The sequence below is a fragment of the Pinus tabuliformis genome, chromosome 5_1 (assembly GCF_031772625.1).
Source record: "Pinus tabuliformis cultivar Carrire ecotype Pingquan chromosome 5_1, CPIR1, whole genome shotgun sequence".
In the NCBI taxonomy this organism is placed as follows: domain Eukaryota; kingdom Viridiplantae; phylum Streptophyta; class Pinopsida; order Pinales; family Pinaceae; genus Pinus; species Pinus tabuliformis.
This window is the reverse complement of record NC_142305.1, coordinates 717,623,647-717,649,219: the sequence shown is the minus strand read 5'-3', so window position 1 is coordinate 717,649,219 and position 25,573 is coordinate 717,623,647. Positions and strand designations below refer to the sequence as shown.

The following is a 25,573-nucleotide window of genomic DNA, read 5'->3' as shown; positions in this document are numbered from 1 at the left end:
TGATGTATTGCATCAATGGATACATACTATCTGGACACCAAACTGCGAAATCTACTTATGCCCCAAGGGGTTCTTTATAGTAAGATTTCAAATAGAAGAGGAAAAGGACATCATCCTCAACTAGGGGCCATGGTTCTGGGGCAGTGCTGGGCTCTTCATCACCCCATGGTTTCCAGAATTCGATGCCAACACAATGGTGGTATCAAAGATGCCAGTCTGGGTTAGGTTGCATAACCTCCCTTTACATTTCTGGCATCACAAGGCTTTAATCGCTATTGGAAACACCTTGGGTAAATTCATAAAGACTGATTCAGAGAGACGCATAAAGGGAATATTTACTTTCGCTAGAATCTTCGTCAAAGTAGATCTCAGCCAAGGACTACCAGAAAGTATAATCCTGAATTTCAACAATACACAGTGGACACAACCCTTGGATTATGAAAACACAACATTCTGATGCCGTGGATGTCTACAAATAGGTCACCTGCTTAGTGCATGCCCACAGGCAAGAAACATCCCCAATAGGAACAAGTAGCAACAAAGGAAGCCGAAAGGATGGCAACATACAGAGCCTTTGGTGACGGAAGTAGACAGAGCAGAGAATGTAGAACACAATGTAGAAGAAGATGAACAAACTGTACAGAATGACACACAAAAAGAAGAGGAAACCCCCAGCAACAAGGTCCTCAGCTAACAGGAAAGGAAATACCCGGCAACAAGAGAACTCATGGATCAGAAAGATCAGAGTTGAACAAGGACTCTCCCACAACTATAACAGAAAATCAGCTATCCATTGTAATTGCTACCCCCAACACGGGCGGATGGCGCAAGGTGGAGAAGAAGAAAGGGAGAAAATAATAGTGACTCCAATTTTGTTTATTTTTTTATCATCTTTTGGTCATCTTTTGGTTTCGGTGAAAACCAGAACAGAACATCTGCATATGCTCTTCAACATCTAAAAAATGTAATTTTGTCTTACGAATAAAATTACGACTTTTTCTGCGGGAAAAAAAAAAGACGTGTTACATCAAGCCATCCATGCATTAAATCACCATGCACATTAACAAAATCACATAAACTAGGAATTAAAATTAATTTAATTTCTATGTTATTACACAACACCTTGGCAGGTCTAATATTCATTCAATTGACCGCCTCTTTTCAATGCCCAATGGCTACAATTTATAGAGGAAATTACAATATTGTAGATCATTTCAAGATCCACGATCTTCTCCATAAATCTCTCAACATGATCCTCTCCTCAAAGCTCTCAACATGGTTTTTTTCACAAATCTCTCAACATAATCCCTAAGATCCCTCATGGATCTGTTTTTTTAAGCTATTTAACAAATCCCTTTCCTTTTGACACGCTTTTCTAATTTTTCACCTTATAAAAGTGGTTCTTTCTTATTTTTCTTAGGACGGGATGATGCTCCTACATCAAGTCATCCACAAATATTATGTAGAATAAGTAGCCACCAAGGGAAGTCACTAGCATGGGTACACATAGATCAGAGTGTATCAGTTGAAGTATTCCATTTTTCCTACTCTTGCTAGAAGGGAATGGTCCCTTCGACTTCTTTCCACTTGCACATCCTGGAAAAAATCTGTTATGATTTGCTTGAACCTCGAGGATTTCAGAGACCATATTCCTTACCTTAGGTAAGGCATCATAATGAAATTGAGCAAATATTCAGTGCCACAACTCACATTGATGATTACTGTCATGAACCAATTCTTGGATTTGTATTCTATTGAATTTATAAAGGCCTTCAATTCTTGATCCTAAAGTGAAGGCATCCCTCAAGCGAGATTCCCTTGGCCAAGTAAGTACCTTTCCATTTATAAAAACAACCTTCATTCCATTGCCTTCCAAGGTAGATATAGACATGAGATTATTTTTCAATCTTGATACACATAGAACATTATGTAGATTTATAGTTTGACCATAATCCAAATGAAATGAAACCGAACCAGATCCCTTTATTGAATAAGTAGAGTTGTCCCCAAGAATGATATTTAAATTTGTCTCCCTTTCAACTAGGCTTTTGTGGACTTCATGACAACCAATGAAGTGTATAGAAGACCCACTATCTACCAAGTAGCTATCAAATGATTACATAGGAGAGGAACTAGAAAGTGAAAAAATGAGAAAGTAATTACATTGAGTGGTAGTTGCATTATTTTCATACCTTGAGTTCGTTGATATCTTTTCAGGATAGTGGCCTTCTTCATGATCATCATAATATTCTCTTCTTATTATATTGTTGAATCTTTTGTTGTCATAGCCACTATTGTTGTGTTTGGACCTTGGAGCACCTCTCTTTTTCGGACAATATCAGGCATAGTGACCATGCTTGTGGCAATTACAACATTCAAATTTTGTTAGATCCCTTTTAAATATTCTATTAGATCCATTGGATGTTGGTGCAGGTTTTCTTGAATTAGATGTTATTCATATTCCTTTCCTCTTCTTGTCTTGAGCGGCAAATGTAGAGGGTTCTCCTTCTTCATGTTGTTGAATTCTTCCTCTAGAGATAATCCTAGTATCCTCTTGAGTACGCTTTCCTACTAGCTCATCAAATGAATGGAACCTATCATTGTTGCTTATAGTAGTGATAAATGTCTCCCGAATTGGATGAAGACCTCCAAGTGCAATGAGTAATATCTCTCTATCACATGTAACTTCTCCACCAGACAACAATTGATCTTTGAGTTGAGAAATCCTCATGAAGTATGACTTCACAGTCTCTCCCTTATTCATCTTAATGTCCTTGAGTTAATTATTTAAAGAAATAATATGGCTCAAGTTGTTACTTTATACATCCCAACCAACTTATCATACATCTCCTTGGACATTTTAAACTCTGAAATATAAGTAATCAAATGATTTCTCAATGAATGAATAATAATTTTCCTAACCTTGTCATCACCTTCTGTGTACTTGGACTTGACAACAATAGAAGAATTCTCTGGAGGTTCAGGTACCTTTCCTTCAACATAATCCAAAATGTCATTTTCATCCAAAGTCGCATCCAACCTAGTTCACCATATAACATAGTTAGATGAGTCATTCAACTTCTCCTCAATCTTGAAGTATGAGGTAGACATCTTAACCCAATCAAGTGATCTTTTAGTAGCATATAAGAATCCTTCAATGGATGATTTCTCTTGTCTCTCTGGGCTTGTATTTACCTCAAGTTTGATACCATGTTAACTTTTGAATGTTCTATGTTGCAACAATTACTTCTAACAATTTCTTCTTTTAATAGTGATCACTTTATTAAATTATCTTCAATCTTCACTAACAATAAGAAATTGTAGATAGAAAAATAAACCAAATTCACAATAGAAGACAATCAAGAACAATAGAGACATAACGATTTGGTCAAAGGCTAGGGAAAAACCCAGCACAGGGGAAAACCCTTTCCAAATTATTCTTCTATTTGATTGTCATCAAATATTACACAAAAAGATACATAGTCAATGTACATCAAAAATGATTCCTAGGGTCAAATCCTTGACCAACCAAGTCAACTATCCAATATCTAATCCAATATGAGTAATATAGCCAAACCCGGTCAAAATTCAAATCTGTAATTACATGTCAAAGTGAATAGTAGCCAACATTTCCCTAACCAATGAATAATAAATGATTAAAGTGTCCCTAAAAATTCGTCCAGGCTAGAAAATAATTCAGCCTCCTTATCTGAGTCAAACTTGGTCAAAACAATCAACGAAATTTTCCCACAAATTCAATCAAAGTCAAAGTTTGACCTATGGAAAGCCTAGCTCATAAGTTTTGTCAATGTTGGTCAAAATGCTCTGAAAAGTCTCGGTCAAGGTCTTAGTCAACTCAGTCTTCCAAACAGATCCAAGAACATGTCAAATGAATTCAAAACGCCTTAAGTCAACACAAGTCAAACCATCACAAAACATAGGTTAGTATTGCTCAATAGAAAACACTCTCTCCTTTACATGTGTGAGCTGGAACCCTACAATTTTAGACTAGTACGAACCAATCAAGTGAAGAAATGAATGTGTGATGATGCTTCCAAGTGATGCTAAGTGTGGTATATTTATATGTGGTTGATGAGGTCGAATTTCCTCCTTTAGACTGACTTGTAATTTATTTTGAAGTCTTGGTTCCACATTAAAATAACATTTTCCCATTTGAAAATTAAATTCTTCCAAGGGATATTAGGGTCTACATAAGGTGAGGATGGCTTCTCCAAGGGGGGAGTTTCTCCCTAAGCTACCAAACTTCAACAAGGTTCTCCACAACTTGGTTGGCATTTAATTGGGAAATAGCTCTATAGCAACCATTCTTCAATAGATTTTCTTTATGGCAAGTGATAATAATTACTAAGGAGATAGGTTTTAATCCATCAAGAATGTTTTTATGGCCCTCCTTAGTAAATGTGATGTATATTTCTTTGAAATACACAGTAAATAAAACCAATGTTCTTAACCATTCTACTTCTAGCACCACATCATAGTCACCTATTTCAACACCAAACATGTGGGGCATGAGTTAATGATCCCCTATTTTAAGTTTTATAGTCTCACACTTTCCACTACATTTCATCATCCCATAATTATTTACCTTGATTTGAAACCTATGTAACACTTGATCATAACAATAGGTTTCTTCTACCACTTACACATCAATAAATTGTGGGTGTTTCCGTTACTAATTGAAACAATTTCCTTTCTATGCATGACTTATCCAATCAAGTTTTGATTTTGTGAAGTGGAAATGCTTGATCTCGAGCAAAGTTTGGGTTCCCTCTTGAGATAGATTTAGTGTGGTTTCAATCTTGAAGGGATGGGTATGGTCCTCTAATTCCAACTCTATGGTGGTATCTTTGTAATTTTCCTCGACGTAGTGAGGTTAAGGTACACTAATTTGAAAAAGTTTTTTCCCCCTATATGTATGCGCTTTTATGTACTTTCGATAACAAATGTAACAAAGTTTGAGGCATTGGAATTTGATGACTTCTTCAAAGGTTAACTTATAGACTAAAAAGCACTGAGAAGGAAATGGACTTGTTATAAATAACATAGGTGGGCATTAGGGAGGGGAATAAAAATAGGTCTTTTTGATCTAGGTTTTGGCTACTACCTATTTTTCATGACCCATTAAAAAACCTTCAACCCATTAAAAAACCTCCAAGTTAAATTGTGTGAGGTATTAAGACCTATTCTCTACTCTCCATTAAACCATTATTATAAATTCTTCCATCATTATTGTTTGGCATAATCTCATCGTCCTTCGTCCTTCCCAAATAATGGGTGTATACATCGAAATGATCATAGATAGATTTGACAAATATAATCCAAGCAATATACGCCCCATTGAATATCTTATGCCATTACCACCTTTACTACCTTCCCCTATCTAAATATAAAACCCCCACTCATAATTTCAACAAGCCAATAATAATTCCTTCGAAGAGAAATATATTGGTCTATATAAATAATGCAACTTGTGGGATTAGAATGATCGAACTTGTTTATATTTTCTATGGGATGTTTATTCAATACGTGGTTATCCTAAAATGAGGGTTTTGGGCCATGGTTGTCATAAATAATGATTTATTGTGTTTTTCTCCGTCCACGAAAGTTTCCCAACCATGAGAAATCATGTGTTACTTCGACCACTAAGTTCCACTAATCATGAAATGGTTGACCAACATATTAAGTTGTTTTGCATGCTTGGTATATGAACAATTATATTTTTAGGGACGCAATCTTATTAGTGTTGAATTGACCAACTAAATGGTCAAATTCTTGAACTAATTATCAAATTGGGTGATTTTGTTTTTTATGGATGAGTTTTTATCAGTGACAATGTAATTTATGGATGGGTTTATTAAAAGGATATTATTTTTATAGGCATGTTTATTCTGGAATAAAGTTTTTAGAATTTTAATTTAACTATCAATTATAATTAGGTGGACGATATGGATTTAATTTTTTTTGAAATATTTTAGAGTATTTTTAGTAGCATTCGCATATCAAAAATTGAGATTTATCTCAAAAATAGTAATATTATTTTTTCCTTTTTAATTAAATTAATTATTTAAAAAACATATGCCATATTTTTATTCTCAAATGAGCTATAGTTTTTTGGGTATGCCATATTAATAATCTATGGTATTCAATTTACATGTTAAGAATCTCCATAGTAAATTAAGGGTGAATTTCCATGATTAAAAATCTTGTAACATGTGTTTTTAATTACATACATGTTTGATATATATTAGTTTTTAATAATAATAATGATGATGTTGTTATAATTTAATTAATTTTTATGACTTTTTAAAATCTTTGCAATACCATGAATATGTGTCTTAATTCTTATCATGGATTGATGTTTATGAATATTTATTAAACATTTAATTTATGATTATAGTAATTTAAAAATTATAACAAAATTAAATTTTTTTTGGTATATATATTTGATATTGAAGAGAATGATAACAAGTTAATAATTACTTATTTAATATTGAATGCTACAATTTTTTTATATATAATGCTCATATAATAGTACACATGTCATGTCATTAGAGTATGGACTGATATAATGAGAGTTCACATGTTATTTTTACATAGTTTTTTCAAATATAAATTTGAAAAAACTATTTGTTTGTAAATTAAAAATAAAACCTCTAAAATTGTCTATTCAATACTTTACACCAATGAGAAAATGAAATTTTTGAATTTAATTACAAACCATTTGTGTTTATGGTGCATAGTAATTATTATATAATATTATTTTTCAAATTATTTATATTTATTGTACATACTAATTAGTGATATAGTACATAGTAATTAATAATAGAGTACACAAAAGTTAATTCTTGCCATCATTACACAATAAGAAGAGAGACAACCAATCATATTTGAAATAAATAAAAATAAAAATAAATTTTATTTAAAAATAATAAATTTAATTTCGTAATGTTAAATTTTAAATAGATTTTAAATTTTTTTAATAAAAAAACTAATAACAAATTAAAAAAAAACAAAATATATTATACCCTGCCTAGCAACAAATATAATAAAATCCCAAAACTTATTAATTTATAACAACATAGTCAACTTCATCCCAATTCTATTAAGATAAATCCCTTACAATAATATGGCTGAGCCTAACCAAAAAGGCACTGAATAATACCACCATGATGAACATTGCCTATGTAATTTTCGTATGCAAATTTTAGATGTAATTCAAGGGGGGGGGGAGCGTCATTCACTATACGCATTTTTCAGATGGATCATCCACTATGATTCGGTTAAAATTCAATATTAAGTTGTTTATATTTCTATATAAATATTAAATTATTTAAAGATAATTTTCCATAACAAATGCATGTTTCCATCGTATTGGTGTTTCACCTCCATGCAGTAAGCCCGGTTAAAAGAAAATGGATATTTATTTCTTTTCACGGTCTTCGTTTTCTAGTGGCAAAATTGTGACGAGAAATTTAACAGGTAAGTACATGAGAAGAGAGAATATTTGAAATGAGGGAATCCATTGGAACGATTTGATGACAACTTAATACGATTACAGAGAATCAGATCTATGCTAGATAAGGGTGAGAGGATAACGTTTGTTCACATTCACCCTCAAAGAAACTGGATTTATGTTAAAACATTCAAAACCTTTATGCTGAGAAAGGTTGAGTAATGGATAAGGTAAAACCCATAGTGAAATTTTTCACATTCAAAACCTTGTTCTCTAGACGATGGCGTACCTGGAATATATTTTAACAAAATGACTTTTGCACATCCAGGAACTATAATGATCTCTAGTTGCCTATGACCTCGCGCGTTTAATGAAGTTGCGGAAAATCATAAATAAAGGTTGGACGAGAAAGGAGTACCTGGCTGCTGATGGAAGTCATTACACGTGCCGTAAATTCTTCTTCATTGTTGTCAGTTGAGCCCATGTGTCCCTCTGCTGGAGCCGTAGCCTTAGAAATATCGCCTTCAGTATATTATTACACCATTTCAAACTGATAAATGTACTACACGGGGACTGGATTGATTAGAAGCAAGCAGCAGACTATCGAGCAAAATCGTTGGTTCCGAAATGGAGAGAAACATGAGAGTGGGATCAGCCCTTCTGATGCTCTACTTTTCATTTCTTCTTATATCGCTATCCCCTGTAACTGCCCAGCGAAGAAGAGGCGGTCGTTATGGAGAAGAGGAGGAATACCGGCATGATGATGAGAGATCATCAGCATGTCGGAGGTTGCGGCGGCTAAGCACCCATGAACCGTCTGAATCGGAGTCGCTAAGATCGGAAGGTGGGAGCTTAGAGTTGTCCACTCCAGAAGACAACGAGGAATTAGAGTGCACAGGGCTTTCTTTCTTCAGAAAGACTATCGAAAGCAACTCCATCTCCATGCCCCAATATCCTAACTCCCCTCTGCTGCTTTACGTTGACCGAGGTACGCTAATACATATTTCTGTCTGTCACAAGATTCCCTAAAATTGTTATTATAATGGTGTCTATATGTGCAGGTGAGGGCAGACTGGGAATTGTTTTCCCGGGTTGTCCAGAGACTTTCCGACAGCGATCTGAAGGGCAATCAAGGCGCAGATCAGAGAGACTACGGGAAGGAGAGGGCGAAGAGGAAGAAGACTCAAGTCAGAAGGTGAGGCGAATAAGGAGAGGAGACGTAATAGCCATATTTGCAGGTTCAGCCTACTGGTGCTACAACGATGGCAACGAGCCTCTTCAGATCGTAGCCATTGCCCACACATCCAGCCCTCTCAATCAAGGCCAAAGGAGTTACCGCGTAAGCATCCTGACCAATTAACTAATATTATAAATTATTTGTTTTCTTTTATACCTGACTGGTGGTGTGGAGATTATACATGCACAGCCCCACCATCTGGCCGGGCAAGGGCAATCATCTCGTGGTCCTTATGGGGAGGGAGAGGCAGAGGGACAAGGAGAAGAAAGAGGAAGTGGGGGCAATATATTTGCAGGGTTTAGCACGCGCGCTTTGGCTCAAACGTTGGACGTGGAGTTTGAAACTGCAAGGAAGCTTCAACAGAATCAGCGATCTCGATATTTTGCGAGGGTTCAACGGCGCCGACCACTCACATTACCCGGCCCTCGATCTCGTTCTCGCTCTCCTTACTGGAGGGAGAGGGATGATGTTGCTGGTGGATTGCATCAATATAATTCATCTGTAAAGGAGAATGGCAGGGAAGAGCTTGTGTGTGCACTGCGTGTAAGGCACAATGCTAACAATCCCGAGGATGCCGATGTTTACGTAAGAGATGGGGGACGGATGAACATAGTCAACCGCTTCAAACTTCCTGTACTCAAGTATTTGGGATTAGGAGCCGAGAGGGTTATTCTCCACCCGGTAAGCAATAGCTTTTGTTCCGCTTCACTTATATTTGAGGTTAATCTTTTCAAATCTAACGAATAAATGATGATGCATGCAGAGAGCAATGTGTACTCCATGGTGGAGGATGAACGCGCATGGCATAATGTACGTGACGAGAGGGGAGGGGAGAGTGGAGGTGGTGGGAGAGGAAGGGAGGAGTGTGTTTGATGGGCGAGTGAGAGAGGGCCAGTTCCTCGTTATTCCCAATTCTACGCAGTCATCGAGCAAGCAGGAGACGAGGGGTTGGAATGGATAACATTCACAACATCAGACCTGTAAGTAGAAAATAGCTTAGCATTGTTCATCTGATGTACTGTTGAGCAATAATACTCATCGTATAAATTGGTATGCATTGCAGTTCTTTGCGCTCGTCTCTGGCAGGAAGACAATCGGTTTTGAAGGCAATGCCGGAGGAAGTGGTGAGAGCCGCTTACAGGATCGACCAAAACGAAGTTGAACAAGTGATGAGGAACAGAGAACGCGACACCTTCATTTTGCCTCCATCATCTACCCGTCGATATCAGGCGAACATCATACCAGGTGTCCAAGTCAAATAGAATATTGATATGACCCATGCATCTCATGCACACATTCACTGCCACTTAATATATATGTGATCTCCTGTGAATATAAGTTGAGGCGACCTTCCTCTGCAAAATAAGCCAGTCGATATGTAATCATAGTACTTATAATTAGAGTAGCATTACGTAATACTTTATGTAATCATAGTACTTGTAATTAGAGTAGCAAATTACGTAACACTTATAACTAGAGTAACTGTTGTAACGTCCCTCTTTGTAGATCTCGCATTTTCAATTTGTTTGTTCTTCGTTTGGTTTACTTCATCTGTCTTCCCTAACGTTATTTTGCACTAAATTGTGCTTTTAAGTTTCAAATTTTGTCTTTTTCTATATACCCATTATTTATATACTAGATTTTTATATCTGATAAAACTCAATATATTTTTTAGTATTTCACGCCATTTACACCCCCAACAATAAATGTCAGGTCGTCAGCCATTTAGCACTCAAAATAGAGATAACCTGAAAAGGCCGTTGTGCTTTATTAGCAACCGTGGGCTTGCAGGATCACGATCATCAATCTTTTGAAAATAGTTTAGAGGTTATAAACACATGCGAGTGTTTACGTGTATATATAATCGCATAATTAAACGATAGCGCACTTAATCAAGTAACATAAATAACACGAGATTTTCACTTTAGGAAAACTAAAAACTATGCACAAACATGGAGGTCGTTTTTCATACCCTCAGATTATCACTTTAAAAAAACTATGGACATTTTAAACATGGAGGTCGTCTTTCATACCTTCACACCGATTCTTGTAACCAAACGATCGGGGCCAAACGATTGAAATGCTCCCCAAACATTGGAGGTCCTTTTTACACCTTCAAACGGATAATAGACGCGACGTGATCAGGTTGGAAGGATGGAAATGCCCTCCAAAAATTAGAGATATTAGATTTCCAAAGTTTGTTTGCATCGACTCCGGCTAGAGATTGACGACCAAATTCCGAGATCTGAGCAGAGAGATCATGAATGGCGACCGAGATCTGAGTCGATGCTACTCAGGGTTGAAAATGACCACTACCCTACTCAGCGTTAAAATTGAACACTGCTTTCCGATATTTGAATGCAGAGATCATGAGTAGCCACCGAGATCTGAGTAAAGAGATCATGAGTGGGATGAAACGAGAAAATTTAAAATTAGAGAGATCATGAGGAACTCAACATACTCTTATACACCAACATATGATAATCAACTTTATACACTACATTAATAATCATGTAGTTTAATTTTTGTTGAATAAGTTTTAATTATGCATGTAGTTTACTTTTTCTTGATATAAGAACAAAATTATATAAGAATAAAATTCTGTAAGGAAAACACATTCTTATACACATAATTTGTTGAAAAAATAAAATAGAAATTCAGATAAATATAAAATAGTGTAAGAAACAAAATAAAAATAAAATAGTTTTTATTTTCGAATTTATTTAATTTTTTTTAATAGATATTTATTTATAATTTAATTAATTTTTTCTCATAGATAAATTTTAAAGTGATTTTATTAAATATAAATATATATAGAGAAACTCAATAGCCCCCTTAACATGTAGCTAGTCTAATTAACATATATATTAGAAACTCAATAGCCCCTTTAACAGGTAGCTAGTCTATTTAACATGTAGTTAGTGAGGTCTCTTTTCTTGAAATTAGTCATCATTGGAGATTTAAAGATCCGATCTTTTTTTCAAGACTCACATTACACCATTAAACTACTTAAACTGAATCATCATTAGGGATTTGAACATTAAACTGTTAGGGATTTGCACATTAAACTATTTAAACTGAGTCATTATTAGGGATTTGAACATTAGATCTCTTTCTGAAGATTCATATTACACCATTAAACTACTTTTGAAACAATAAAAACAAAAACTCCCATTACACCATTAAACTGCCTTTGAGACCATAAAAATGAACAAAAATTTGAACAATGGATCCCTTTCTCAAAACTCACATTACACCATTAAACTACATTTCGAGACAACAGAAACAAAGAATATTATTTAATAATAAAATTATACTAATCATGATAACTATTAATATAAATTAACCCAAAATAACTTATAATTAATAACAATTTTTTTATTAAAAATAAAATATCAATTTAAATAAAAATAAAATATTAATGGGGAAAAATTATTTTAAGTAATTTCAATTTTTAAATTTAATTAAATCTTTCTTAATGATTATTTATAGATTTTAATGTGATCTCATTCAATATTACAATAATTAATAATATTGGTTATTAATTAAAAAATGCAGAAATGAATATAGAAATAGTATCCAAAAATAACATGATTTTTCAAAAAAATCGCAATAAATTTCTTAATTTATTCACTCATTAAATATAATATACAAATAATTAAACATTAAATATTACAAAATTCAAACAATAAAATGACCAATATCGGATGAATGAATAAAAATAGTTTATTTTAAAGAGTCTATAAATTAGTTAAGAAAATAATTGAAATTCTGATTAGTTTAGGACTAGATTATAATTTTTAAACTTCAAGATTTTAAGTGATCTCAAAATTCCATTTCCACCCTTAAAAAAACTTCAAACACTCTAAACTTTTTGATTTTCTAAATATATTTTACTTATAAGAAATTATCTAACAAATTTGTATCATTTATTAAACTAATTAAAATCATAAAATAATTAGGTTTGTTTCTTTTCCATGAAATTTCTCTTTTGTTTGTTTCCGAGGATAGAAGAATAATTTACATTTTTTTTGTTATTAAATTTCATTTTTCCATCTAAAAGTAAATCTTTTTAGAAAAATAATTTATATTTCTTGAAGTTATTTTCCAAAGAAAAGTATAAATATATATATATATTCGTTTTCAAAAAAATAATTTATATTCCTTAAAGTTATTTTCTAATAATTCATATTTAAATTTCATACTTCCAACGAAAAGTATATATATATATTCGTTGAGCTTTTTTTTCTAAGATGAAAAAATCATATTTCTATGAATCAAATGATTTATTTAATTCGATTGCAGTTTTTGAAAATTTAAACATGTCTAATAAGCTTTGCTAGTAATGATATTGTGTTTTAATTATAGGATGTTATAGTTTTTTTTAATGATATATTTTTTAAAAGAGATTTTGAGTTTTGTTTATTATTTAAAATGTATTTTTGAATTTATAAATTGATATTTTTTTTTTTGAGATATTCTAAAAAATTATAAAATATTTGGATTTCATAGATTATATAAATTAAATTTATGATTCTATCAAATAGTTGTCTAATTAATTCCTATAAATCCTTATTCTTATTAAATTGCAAGTAACAATGACTAAAAAATATATCAAAAAAACCAAAATATCTAATAATTAGATTAAACTAATTTAATAATATCATTAAATAATTAAACCATGCACAACCTAGGTCTAAGTTACTATGTACCAAGAGTTTTTTATATAATCTCCAAAATTTAGTACTAAATATATATCTAGATTTGTAGATAATTTAGAGATATAATTTATAAGTGTAACAAAAAAACCAAAACATCTAGATTACACTAATTTAATAATATCATCAAATAATGAAACCATGCACAACCCAAGTCTATGTTACTATGTATGAAGAGTTTTTGATATGATCTCCATAATTTAGTACTGAATATATATCTGGATATTAATATCTAGATTTGTAGATAATTTAGAGATACAATTTATAAGTGTAATAAAAAATCAAAAACATCTAATAACTCGATTGCACTAATTTAAGAATATCATCAAATAATTAAACCATGCACAACCCAGGTCTAAGTTACTATATACCAAGAGTTTTTGATATGATCTCAAAAATTTAGTACTGGATATTAATATCTAGATTTGTAGATAATTTAGAGATACAATTTATAAATGTAATAAAAAAAAAGAAAAATATCTAATAATTAGATTACACTAATTTAATAATATCATCAAATAATTAAATCGATATGATCTCAAAAATTTAGTACTGGATATTAATATCTAGATTTGTAGATAATTTAGAGATACAATTTATAAATGTAATAAAAAAAAAGCAAAATATCTAATAATTAGATTACACTAATTTAATAATATCATCAAATAATTAAATCATGCACAACTAGGTCTAAGTTACTTTGTACCAAGGGTTTTTGATATGATCTCCAAAATTTAGTACTGAATATATATCTGGATATTAATATCTAGATTTATAGATAATTTAGAGATACAATTTATAAATGTAATTTAAAAAAACCAAAACATCTAATAATTAGATTACACTGATTTAATAATATCATCAAATAATTAAACCATGTACAACCTAGGTCTAAGTTACCATGTACAACCTAGGTCTAAGTTACTATGTACCAAGAGTTTTTGATATAATCTACAAAATTTAGTATAAGGAAAAAAAACCAAAACATCTAATAATTAGATTACACTAGTTTAATAATATCATCAAATAATTAAACTATGCACAACCTAGGTCTAAGTCACTATGTACCAAGAGAGTTTTTAATATGATCTTTAAAATATATATTAATATCTAAATTTGTAGATAATGTTTGATATCATCTTTAAAATAAATATTAATATCTAAATTTGTAGATAATTTAAAGATACAAGTTATAAGTGTAAATTAGTTTATTTGTGTGACATCTCATTTTCATTAAATTGTTATTATTAAATATATTAATTTTTTCATCATTCAATATTAAAATTATTCAAAGTGAAGCTCAATTTAATAGTAATTAAATTTTATACCTATGATTGAAAACATATAGATTCGAACTTGTAAATGGACCTGTTTGCATTTACAATGCCCTGTGTCAGGAATAATCCAAAAATGCGAAATGGAATTCCATCTACCAATAGAATGTTAAATCTATTATGATATAAAATTCTTCTGGATTATGATTAATGTTTTATACAAAAATTAAAATAATCCATTTAGTATGATTAATATTGTATATTAAAATAAAAATCATTAAATAACCAATATGTGTACAGTAAATAATGGGAAAAGGAATTATATAAATGTTAAGAATTAATAAAATAGTACAGTGCAGAACAACATAAGTATACAGTAATTCATGTTAAAATAGTACAGAACAACATATTTATATTTCAGCTATCTTAGAGTGGCAGTAAAGGTAAGAAACTCTATGAATAAGAGTTAGTCGCTTTTTGTGTGCAGGGCGTGCCCACCACCGGAATCATATGCATAAATTCTTATTTATGTATTGGAAAATTGCAATAGATATTATAAATAATGATAGGCAATAACATTGGAAAAAGATTGGCAATTACACAACTTCATAATTGGATATCCAATCAAATTGGAATCATATTTCCAATTACACAACGCTAAATTTTCTTCACAAGTTTTTACATATTTTGCTTTGTTTCTCAGGTGTGAGGGCCATCCTTATCCATCAATCAACCTCTGGAAATGTAGAATGATACTTAATATCAAAGTTTTGGAAACTGGACATGCTTAGAAAAGCATATGAATCATAAGAAACACCAATGCAAACCTTGTTAAAGTAATCATACCACGCTGGTCTCCCTCTTAAAAGCTAGATGGTACTTCAAAAGCTAGGCAGTACTTTAATGTGGTTTTAATTTCTGAAGAAAAAACAATATGGACATAATTATTTTCAAGACTACTAAGATTTTAAAGTTATTTATAGTTAAAGATTAAGTGGAAGTATACAGCTTTTTATTTTTTTAATAAGAATTTTATCATTGTATAAAGTACTGGATTTTTGTTTAATTTTTTTATTAGTTTGTGGTTGACAATAAAATTTACAAGTTTTTTTTTCACAAGAAACAAATTTAACTATTTTTGTTTTTCTAATCGAAGTAGTTAAATTTGTTTCTGGTGAAACAAAAACCTCCATGACAGAGAGACCCAATAATTGAAAATCAGACCCAAATGTCCACAAATGAAAACAAAAGGCCCAAAACAGGACAGAAAATACAGAAACCCCTACAGAGCCACGATCATAGGAGGCAGCACCAAAAGCATAGCAGAACGAACACAAAACAACAGCCCATAACGGACCAAAGCCATGAAAGGGAAAGACATAGGTGGGCAAAGACTGCAAAATGTGACAAAGGACCGGGAGTGGTCACATAACAGAGAAGACACCACAAACCGCTCCATTGACCAAATAACTATAACGAATGACACCTGGCCCCAACGAAACACCTCTCTTTGAAAGGTTGTCTGCCAAATTTTAGATATGGGAAACTAGATTTGCTTGAAACAATTCTTGAGAAGCAAGATAATTTGCAGTTTATCCATGGTTTAATTTTCTAAATTTGAGATTTTATCAGAGTTGTGTAATGATGACAAGTGTCATTTAGTATAGTTATTATAATAGATTTGTTCAACAAGTTTTTAGTTAAAATAATCATAAATTGTAATGGGAATTATTTTATATATATATATATTAAAAAAATAAATTATTTACCATTTTTTTTCCCAGTTTTTGAGATATTTTTTATGGTCCAATGTTATTGATAAAAACATTTATTTTTTATAGGAAAATATAATTAATTGAAATTTAAAAACTTAAAAAAAATAGAATAGTTGTTAGTTTATCTAGTTATCCATTAACAAATCTATATTATTTTTTATTTTAATCTGGTTATATTTAAACTAAGTCAGAGGTACTTTGTACTAGCTATTATATAGTACTTTCTTAATTAAGGATTAAAGAATAGAACCTCTTTTTATAAGAACTGTGGTTGTAAATTATTTGAATGCTAAAATCTATTAAATTATATACATAAAATTTAAATTTAAATTTATAATGAACGTGATGTATATAAATTGCAAAATATTTTTCTAATTCAAATTGAAATTAAATTTTCCTCTATGAGATGTAAATGCGATTAAAGAATGGGATTTGGAAGTTGTTCCTTCCACCCAGGGAAAATATGCATTAGTGGAGGGATGGAGGGAGGTGTGGCCAACCCCCTGCATGCAATCACATTGCATGAAATCTCATAGATGGAAAGGAACATTATAAACCCAATTTGCTTGAAGTATATAGAGTTTGTTTGCGGGGGTTTGAGAGGAGGTGAGGGAAACACCTCAACCTCCTTGTGAATTCCTTATGATCTAGATGGTAGGGTTAGGATTTTTATGTTTAGGCTTAGGTCTGCAAGTGTGTCAACAAATATTGTGTTTTTTGGTTTGTGAAGGTGTTGGTGGGAACAAGGGGTTTCCATGGAGCCGAGGTTTGTATCCACATGCTACAAGCCTGGGAGGTCGATAGGTTAGCATGAGCGTCATTCACAACTCCCTACACTAGATCTCAGGTTGTTTACTCTCTTTGTCTTGTAATTGGTTTTAATTTTGGTTTTGTGGTAGGGTTTGAAGAAATAAGTTTAATTTCTTTGAGTTGCGAGGATTCTTGTGTGCCTAAAAGTCTTATGCGTCAGGGGTCTTATGTCTTGTGCGATTTTGAGTATTTGTTTAATAGTTCTAGGGAATGGGTCCTCTATAAAGGTCGTCGTGACCTCTTTTCAACACTCTAGTGCTTCTCTTGAGTCTCAGGTCTATGCCACTAACTTTGGGGATGATATAGTGGGTTGGAGCTTTGGTTCTAGGGTGGATGTGTTTGGATTTTTTTTTTTTTTTTTGAGGCAGAGGTATACATAGTAACTACTCTAGGTGCACCCTATTGGTCTATGTCATGTCGTCGCGTCAACAAATGGGCTATAAGCAAGTGGGAGGGGGGTAGTGGTTCGCAGGGGTAGAGAGGAGCGAGGATTTTTTCTCATGACTTGAATTCCACTTACTTAAATTTTGTTCGGCCAGAAACAGTGAAGGAAATTCGCAAATTGGAGACTCAAGATGGGGTGGGAGGCAATCCAACTCATATTCAGAAATTTATGTCGATTTGGGTTCCTGATACTGGGTACACCATGGTCATAGAGAAGAAATACATGAACTCTGTGTCCCTGCATTGCAAAATTAAGACATTAATGGGTTTGGTCTTGAAAGAGAAGCAAGTGGAGTAGTATAATGTCTTCGCCACCTACTGTAGTAGCTACAACCACCGCCCAAAATTCTGGCTTGCACCAATTTCAGAGCCTCCTTTGAAGAGTTTCACTTGATGACTGCACACACTCGAGTTCACTCCGTGAGCTCGTGTGAGTTTTTACATCCGCCTTGCTTGTTCATTGCATTCAAGTCTCTGCATGTTGATGTCTAAGTCATGCTTGCAACCATGTTCTGGTTATGCTCAAAGTCTTCGCTTCGTATGTGCTTATTGTGTTCGCCGTGAAAGCATCAGTCGTACTCACATGCAGAGTCACATTCACTATGGTGCAAGCATCGTCTCGATCAATGAACGATCAATCATGAGTGTCGAGCTTGTCGCTTACAACGTAGGTCAGTCTTGTTGAACATGTGTGTTTGGATGGTTTGGTCGTTTCGTTGCCAAGTCATGTGAGTGTGTGTTCATATGATCACTTATGCATCTTTTGATTGTTCACACACTTAGCGATTTTTACTGAAGGTTCTGATGACCTGACTCCCCTCTGACATTCAAACCATCACCCTACCATCGACTTGATCGACTGTTGACCAGAACAACATAGAAGCACCAAGCTAGTATTTTCAAGTTGCGTTGCCCGCATGCAATTCAATTGAATCTCATGCTGGCCACTAGGACAATCAGACCCCGCTGTCATCTCGGGACTGACTCCCCTCAAAATTTGCGCAGAGGCCACTAAGTTCACTTGCTCAATTGACTGAGGAAATTGCATAAATAGGCCGGACAACCACTAAGTTCTCGTCCCTGTTTCCCTCAGAAAAACGCGCAGTTTTCCCAATTAGTCATCCCGACAGTCGAACAACTGTTCATTTAGAAATTACAAAATGTTCATGAGCAGGCCTTCCAATGCCCATCAGTCAGCTCAGATAATAAATTGCACAGAGATGATTAGTAGGCTGGCCTCCCAGCCTCAGTGCACTTTTCCTTTCCAGTAGCCCGTAGCAGCAGACTGCTAGTTCCCTCTAGGAATTGCATAGTTTCTGTTACCAGTCTCCCAGGAAGCCAACTCGCAGTTCCCTTTGGGAATTTCGTAGTTTTGGCTACTAGTGACCCCAGCATCCAACTAGAAATTCCCTCTGGGAATTGCGTAGTTTTGACTACTAGTGACCTGGGAAGTTCCCTAGAAAAACTACGGAATCCCTACCTACTGACCCTTCATGCAGCCTGACCCATTCCTCTGGAAAATTGCGTAAATCTCACTGTCCAGCCCCACTACCCATTTGTTCTAAAAAATGTACAGAGCATGCTTGCCTTTCCTTCCAGCAGCCTAGACTTTTCCTCCCAAAATTTGCACAAATTTTCCTCCCAGCCGAGTCAGACCTTGCAGATAGTCACTATCGACTTAGATTGCTTGTATCCATCTCTCAGTGACTCTTGCTCAGTTTTCATCAGCAGTTTCTTGGAGCCATCATCCCACATCACAACCTTCCTACCTGTCTCGGTCACTTGCACTCGAATGATAATGTGTCATGGTAGACTAGGAGGTTTTGGATTTGATGTCACCTCATCATGAGTGACTGTAGGTATAGGTACACCAACGAACATGGCAAGACGATGAATGTGATGAACGAATAGAGCACATGCAGAAGGATAGGTTCACCAACGGGTGAACGAAAGAAGCATGCAAAGCGGACGAACGTGACGAAAATGCACCTTTGCTAACAGATGAGCCTATCAAACCTTCAAACATGCAAGCAAGGAACAACATGCTAAAGCTTCATCAAGTGAACCAAGGACAATTGAAGACTCCACACACTTCACCATGCAGAGGTGAAGCTATGATACACCATGAAGACATTCATCACCTAGCAGCACTATAGCTCGACATGCACTCCAGCAGCAACACGAATGTACCAACATTGTCATGTCAAGTCATGTCGAGTCACGTCATGAGTCATGTCGCCCACATCCTCACTATGGGCTTGTTGTCAATCAATGTGATGTAACGTGGAAGTCCAAGAGACCTACTTGTTGAACAAAGAGTCATGTAAGTCGAAGAGTCATGGAAGTCAAATCGTCATGAGGGTAGTGGAACAACCACAAGGGTTAGTTTCACCCTTGGCTATAAATACCCCCTCATTTGTACATGTAAAGGACTTTTCACCACAACTCCTCCAACATAGCCAAGAGGGTCTGTAATTTTTTCTTTGAGGAGTAAGTAGTGGCTCCAACGCCCCGCTGAGAGGGTTATTGATATGTGGTGTAACGATGTGTCTTGGAACTTTCGCTTAATTCAGAAGCCTGTTAATAGACCAACACATTTTGGCACATCTATTGTATATGTTGTAAGACTGATCTTTAACACTTGTAATGCATGTTGCTTTAAACTGTGTTCTACATCTAAACTATTTCATTTTTTGTAATGCATAATCTATTAATGGAAATGTGTTGTATATGTTGTTAGTGTTGTCCCGTCCGTGTCAACTGCTTTGCTAGACATCAGATAGAACTTTCACCTAAACCTTGCTGTAACAATTGTTGCACTTGTTCAGACTGTTCTGCGAATTTTGTACGTGTTATCTTAACTTGTATGTTATGATTTCTGCATCCGAGTGGACTGCTCTGTCGGAAGTTGTGTATTTCCTTTTGTGTTGTGTGTTCCTAGCTGAGTTGGAACTAATCCCTTTCAACCCGGAACTCACCTTCACCTTCTTCCCTTCATATTGAAGGAGCCATTGATAGAAGTACACTTACACTCACCAGGCATGCAAACCTCACTTCTCGAAGACAAAGTGAACCACTCTCCTATGATGACAAGCAAGAGTTGAGGAAAATCCTTAAGACAATGGCAACTAGGCCATCATACTGGATGGGACTCCCACAAAAAACGGTGTGAGGTCTAGTTGGGACTTCATACCCCGGTGATCCCCTGAATGTTGGTAGGTCCAACACTGTCAACATTTTTGGTGCTAGAAGGAGGGCAGCTAGTTGTACATGGCTGAAATTCCCCTCACACTCACTCATTAATCATCTGGTCAAGGCAGTAACTTGCACTCCCTCTTGCATGAATCGGCAGTTGGTTACTCCTCACCTCCCAGAATTGAACACGAGATTTCATATCAACACCTCCGCTCTGTTCGTCCCATCACTCGCTAGTTTATGAAAGCAATCGGACTGATCCCAACCATATATCATCTTCCACACACATCTAGGGAGCCAAAAGCCACCCCCACAGGAGTTGTTGTATCATCGTTGGAAGAAGCAGTCCTTGCCACACTGGAAGGTCTAGAGGAAGCTATTGAAGAAGGAGAGGATCCTCCAGTCTTTCTAGAAGACGAACAAGGAACTCTTGTGATCCTGTGATCGAACTCCGGTATAGGAGGCAGAGGGGAAGGTAGTGGAGGAGGTGGAGGCAAAGACGAACCGATAGACTCAGATCTTGAACCATCAGACTTTGAAGGAGAGGAAGAAGATGAAGAAGACGAAGAGATGGTTGACCCAAATCTTGAATGGATTACTCAGGGACCATTGGCCCTCCCAGCCATTCCGCACAAGATACCGAAGCGAGCAGAGAGGATGAACATCAAGTTCAACCCTGACAACACGGTGAAGACAGAAGACCACTTAGAAAAATTCTACCTACAACTATAGAACCTTGAGGTACGTTATGACGATGTAGAATGTAGACTGTTCCCATGTACGTTGGACGGTCGCAGAGTTGCTTGGTGTCACAGCTTTCTACCCAACTCCATACAGAACTGGGGTTCTTTCAAACGTATATTCCTCAAAAAAAGTTTGTTGATGACAAGACCCTAGCCATGCTGCTCAAGGAATTGGGAAGCTTCAGGATGGAGGGAAAAGAGAGAGTGAAAGACTTGAATCAAAGGTTTATGCGTATTTTGAACAAATTTGTAGTAGACACCAAACCTCATGACTCCATCAGTATTGACTATTACACGTCTGCACTACCGACCACCATTGTGCAGTTCATCAAGTTAGCTAAGAAGCCAACACTTTTAGGAAGATGTGAAGAGGCTATTGTTGTTGAAAAAGACTTGCATGTAATTGGAGTCATCAAGGATGATGAGTCAATGAAAGACTCCAAAAATGCGAGCAGCAATCCCCAAGCAATGATGAGCGAGGGAAGAGACAAGGAAGTAATGGATATTGAAACCCTCACTCACCTTGTCAAGAACTTGGTCACCGAAATGTCTGAACTTAAGAAATGGAAAAAAGACACATTCACAAGCAACCATCCCCCTAGACAAACATAGGGAAGCGGTTCATCAACCGTCTCATCAAGCAACAATAGGTTCGCTTCCAAATTTGCGCATAAGTCTGTGTCCCAACTCGAGCATTGCACTGATCCTAATTTATATTCGTTCCATGAAGAGTTCCACCCCGATAACTCTTGCTCGGATTGGAAGCAAGTCGTTACCTCAGTCTGTAATCATACACTTAATGGAGAAGGCAATATGCAGGAGCAGCTGGAAGACATTGATGATAGTGAAGAGGTTGCACTTGATGAAACACCAAGTTTTGGGCATGTGGTGAACACTTATCAGTGCTTGCAAGTAATCTTGAAGATGAACACCAAGAAGCAAACCCAAAATAAAAGTGATTGTTACAATATTAGGAGTAGAGGGGACCCCCTTACACTTGGGGAAATGCAAGAGAAAGTGAGGCAACTAATAAAGAAGGTTGATCCACCAGCTTCCTCGAAGCAACAGACACAAAGAAATTTTGGGAAGACAGCGACAGATAAGAGTACATCCATGAGAAGCAAGTTGTAGAACACTCTGCTGGACAGCACGAACATCCGTTCCACCCCGGACAGCTCGGCGAGTCTACCACTTCTGGACTACAACATAGTCGATGACATGAAAAAAATGCGGGTGAACGTTAGATTGTTCAAGTTAGCTAAAGTCCAGAGTCAACAAGATATCCTATTGTGTGCATTGGGAAAAATAACAGAGGACAACTCGGTCTCCACCAGCAAGGGAGAAATCACACCTCCCTGATCACTATATACTATGCTCAATACACTCTGGATGGAAGAAGCAAACTCAGGTTGCCCCCAGTCCTGATTTCATTCGAAGTTTTCAACTACAATGTTCACAATTGCTTAGTTGATTCTGGCGTGGAAGCCAACGTCATGTCGCTCTCCATTACTAAGAAGATCAATGCACGATGGAGCGAAACATCTACGAGAATCATCCACATTGATAGAACATCAGTACCAACCATTGGTGAACTTCGAGATGTGATCATCTGATTATCTCACGATGGTTGAGTTCACCAATGCATCAACATATTTTTCATGGACATGGCTGAATCATATGGTGTGTTACTCAGTAAAGATTGGTCCAACAAGCTATATGGATATTTTGCTACAGTTGGTCTCACATGTGACATCCATACAAGGGCAGATGGAGCCAAATCCGGGTGTTATCCGAGAGGTATATGAAACATAATGTCACTCTCCTTAATGGCAAGAATGAACTGTTGGTCTTCACAAAACTCATGTTTGGCAATTGCCTCCTAGAAAAAACATTGGAGTGTTATCCTACATGGCTAGCACCAAACTCATCAGACAAGTAGTTGGGACTCCTTCTTCGCTCAACCGATGATAATGAAACTTGTACAATTTGTTTTTCCGATAGTAGTAGTAGTAGCAACAATGGTAGTAGCAACAATACCAATACGCCAAACGGTCCATGTACAAACGAGCTGTGGGCTATGAGCCTTGACAAGTCAAGAACACCTGATGGCCCAAAGACCGAGTGTATCTCAGTCATTCAAAGAAATGCACAATGCTTGATTTTGAGCTTTCTAAAGTTTGAAGGCACAAACAATGAGTATGAAGCACTCACACTGAAAAATAAAGGACCAACACTATGAACGAACAAAGAAACCTTGGAACCTACCATGATCCGAAGATGGCTAATCTCAGTATAAGTTACACACTAGAGTAACAACAAATTGTTGACCGCTTGATCGAACAGTACCAGGATTAGTCTGCACGAGTAGATGATGACCCCAGTACACACTACACGCGAGAAATCCAACATGAGATTCCAAGTAAAGGAGGAGACAAGCCATTGCAGCAAATAACAAGTAACACATACATGTTGTTTGCACTCCTTTCATCGAAAATATTGACTAACATTTCAACTGCTTGGATTACTTGCAAAGTTCATCATCATACTTGGCTTTCTAATTTAAATCCCGCACGTAATAAATATGGGAAAATCCGCTTACGCATCAATTTCAAAAACTTGAACCCTTCTCGAAATAAAAACAACTACCCCGTGCCATCATCCGAGCCCATGCTGCACACGCTACCTAAAATAGTGGTGTTGTCTTCACTTGAAGGTCTTTTGGAATGCCACCAGGTTCCAGTAGCGGAACAAGGTGGAATTACACTGGTCTACAAGAGGCTTGGCCCACACACATATCATTTGAAATCACTGGCTAGGAGGATTAACAACCTTCTTGCCAATGGCCAAGATCTCAAACATTATTTTCAGTAGGTCGGGCCGTGCCCATGCCATGTACATAGTCTGCTTACTGCTTGTTGTTTCAATTGGTTTGTTTTGTCTATTATCTTTTATTTTTATTTGTTTGATTATGCTTACTATTTTTGTTCACATTTATTTTATTTATTTGATATATTACTAATTTTGTTTCTGGAAATAAGTGCTGCCAACTACTACGTACTGGCTTTTGAATAGAGTATGTGGCTGAAACTGGAAGAAACTTGTGACACTGCAGAACTTGGCCAATATTGTGTCTGCCTTCTTTGTGCTTGGTTGTAAATTTTAGCCGATGAAGTCCTGATGAAAAATACAAACCGTCTACAAGGGATGTTTTGGTCCAACCATGAATCTATGTCCACACTGGGAAGTGCCATGCATGTACTCAGCCTTCTGCTCTGTGTGTTCAAGCTCATCCAAATAGTAGAAATGAAGAAGGGGAAATATAAATGAGCAAGCCTATGTCAGAGGTCTTACCTGCTTCTTTGAAGGAAAAATCTCTTATGCTCTCAATAAGTCGGGATCCCTCTTCCACCCCAAAAATAAATAAGTTCCTATGCATAGTCCTCTTGAAAAAATACAAAGGTAAAAGAAGAGAAAGGCTTCCTGTGTAGAGAGGTGAAGCATGCAACTCCACCGGGGACCTGACCATGCTCACTGGAAGTGGAGCAATGTGTGCATTCGTGCGTGACTCTATCAAGGTACTATTTAGGCCTACTGGCAGCGGAGCAACACCAGAGATGAAAACTTATACTTTGAAAATGTTCAACTCACGAGCTAAACTACCCTTCCCTGATTTGGAACACTGAGATCTAAGATGACCTTTTGATTTTGTTCGACTGAGTTGGCAAAAAGTGAACCATGTATGTCCATGGGGTAAGTGGGGAAACTGAAGTAACCCACACAGTGATTCAATACTCCCCGAAAGACCAAGGCCTTATGCTAGCAATGAACCAAAATAGAGAAGCTAGAGTTCTACCAGTGTGTCGCCAAGTGCTATAGCAGCTACAACCACCCTCCAAAATTTTT

General features: G+C 35.6%; 1 pseudogene across 1 annotated transcript; it reads left to right on the top strand.

Moving 5' to 3' along the window:
• The first annotated feature begins 7,962 nt into the window (after positions 1-7,962).
• Positions 7,963-10,076, top strand: LOC149166918 (11S globulin seed storage protein Ana o 2.0101-like; annotated as a pseudogene). The gene is made up of 5 exons (XR_016260516.1): positions 7,963-8,462; positions 8,536-8,813; positions 8,901-9,392; positions 9,475-9,691; positions 9,775-10,076. The product of XR_016260516.1 is annotated as an 11S globulin seed storage protein Ana o 2.0101-like (transcript).
• The last annotated feature ends 15,497 nt before the right edge of the window (positions 10,077-25,573 follow it).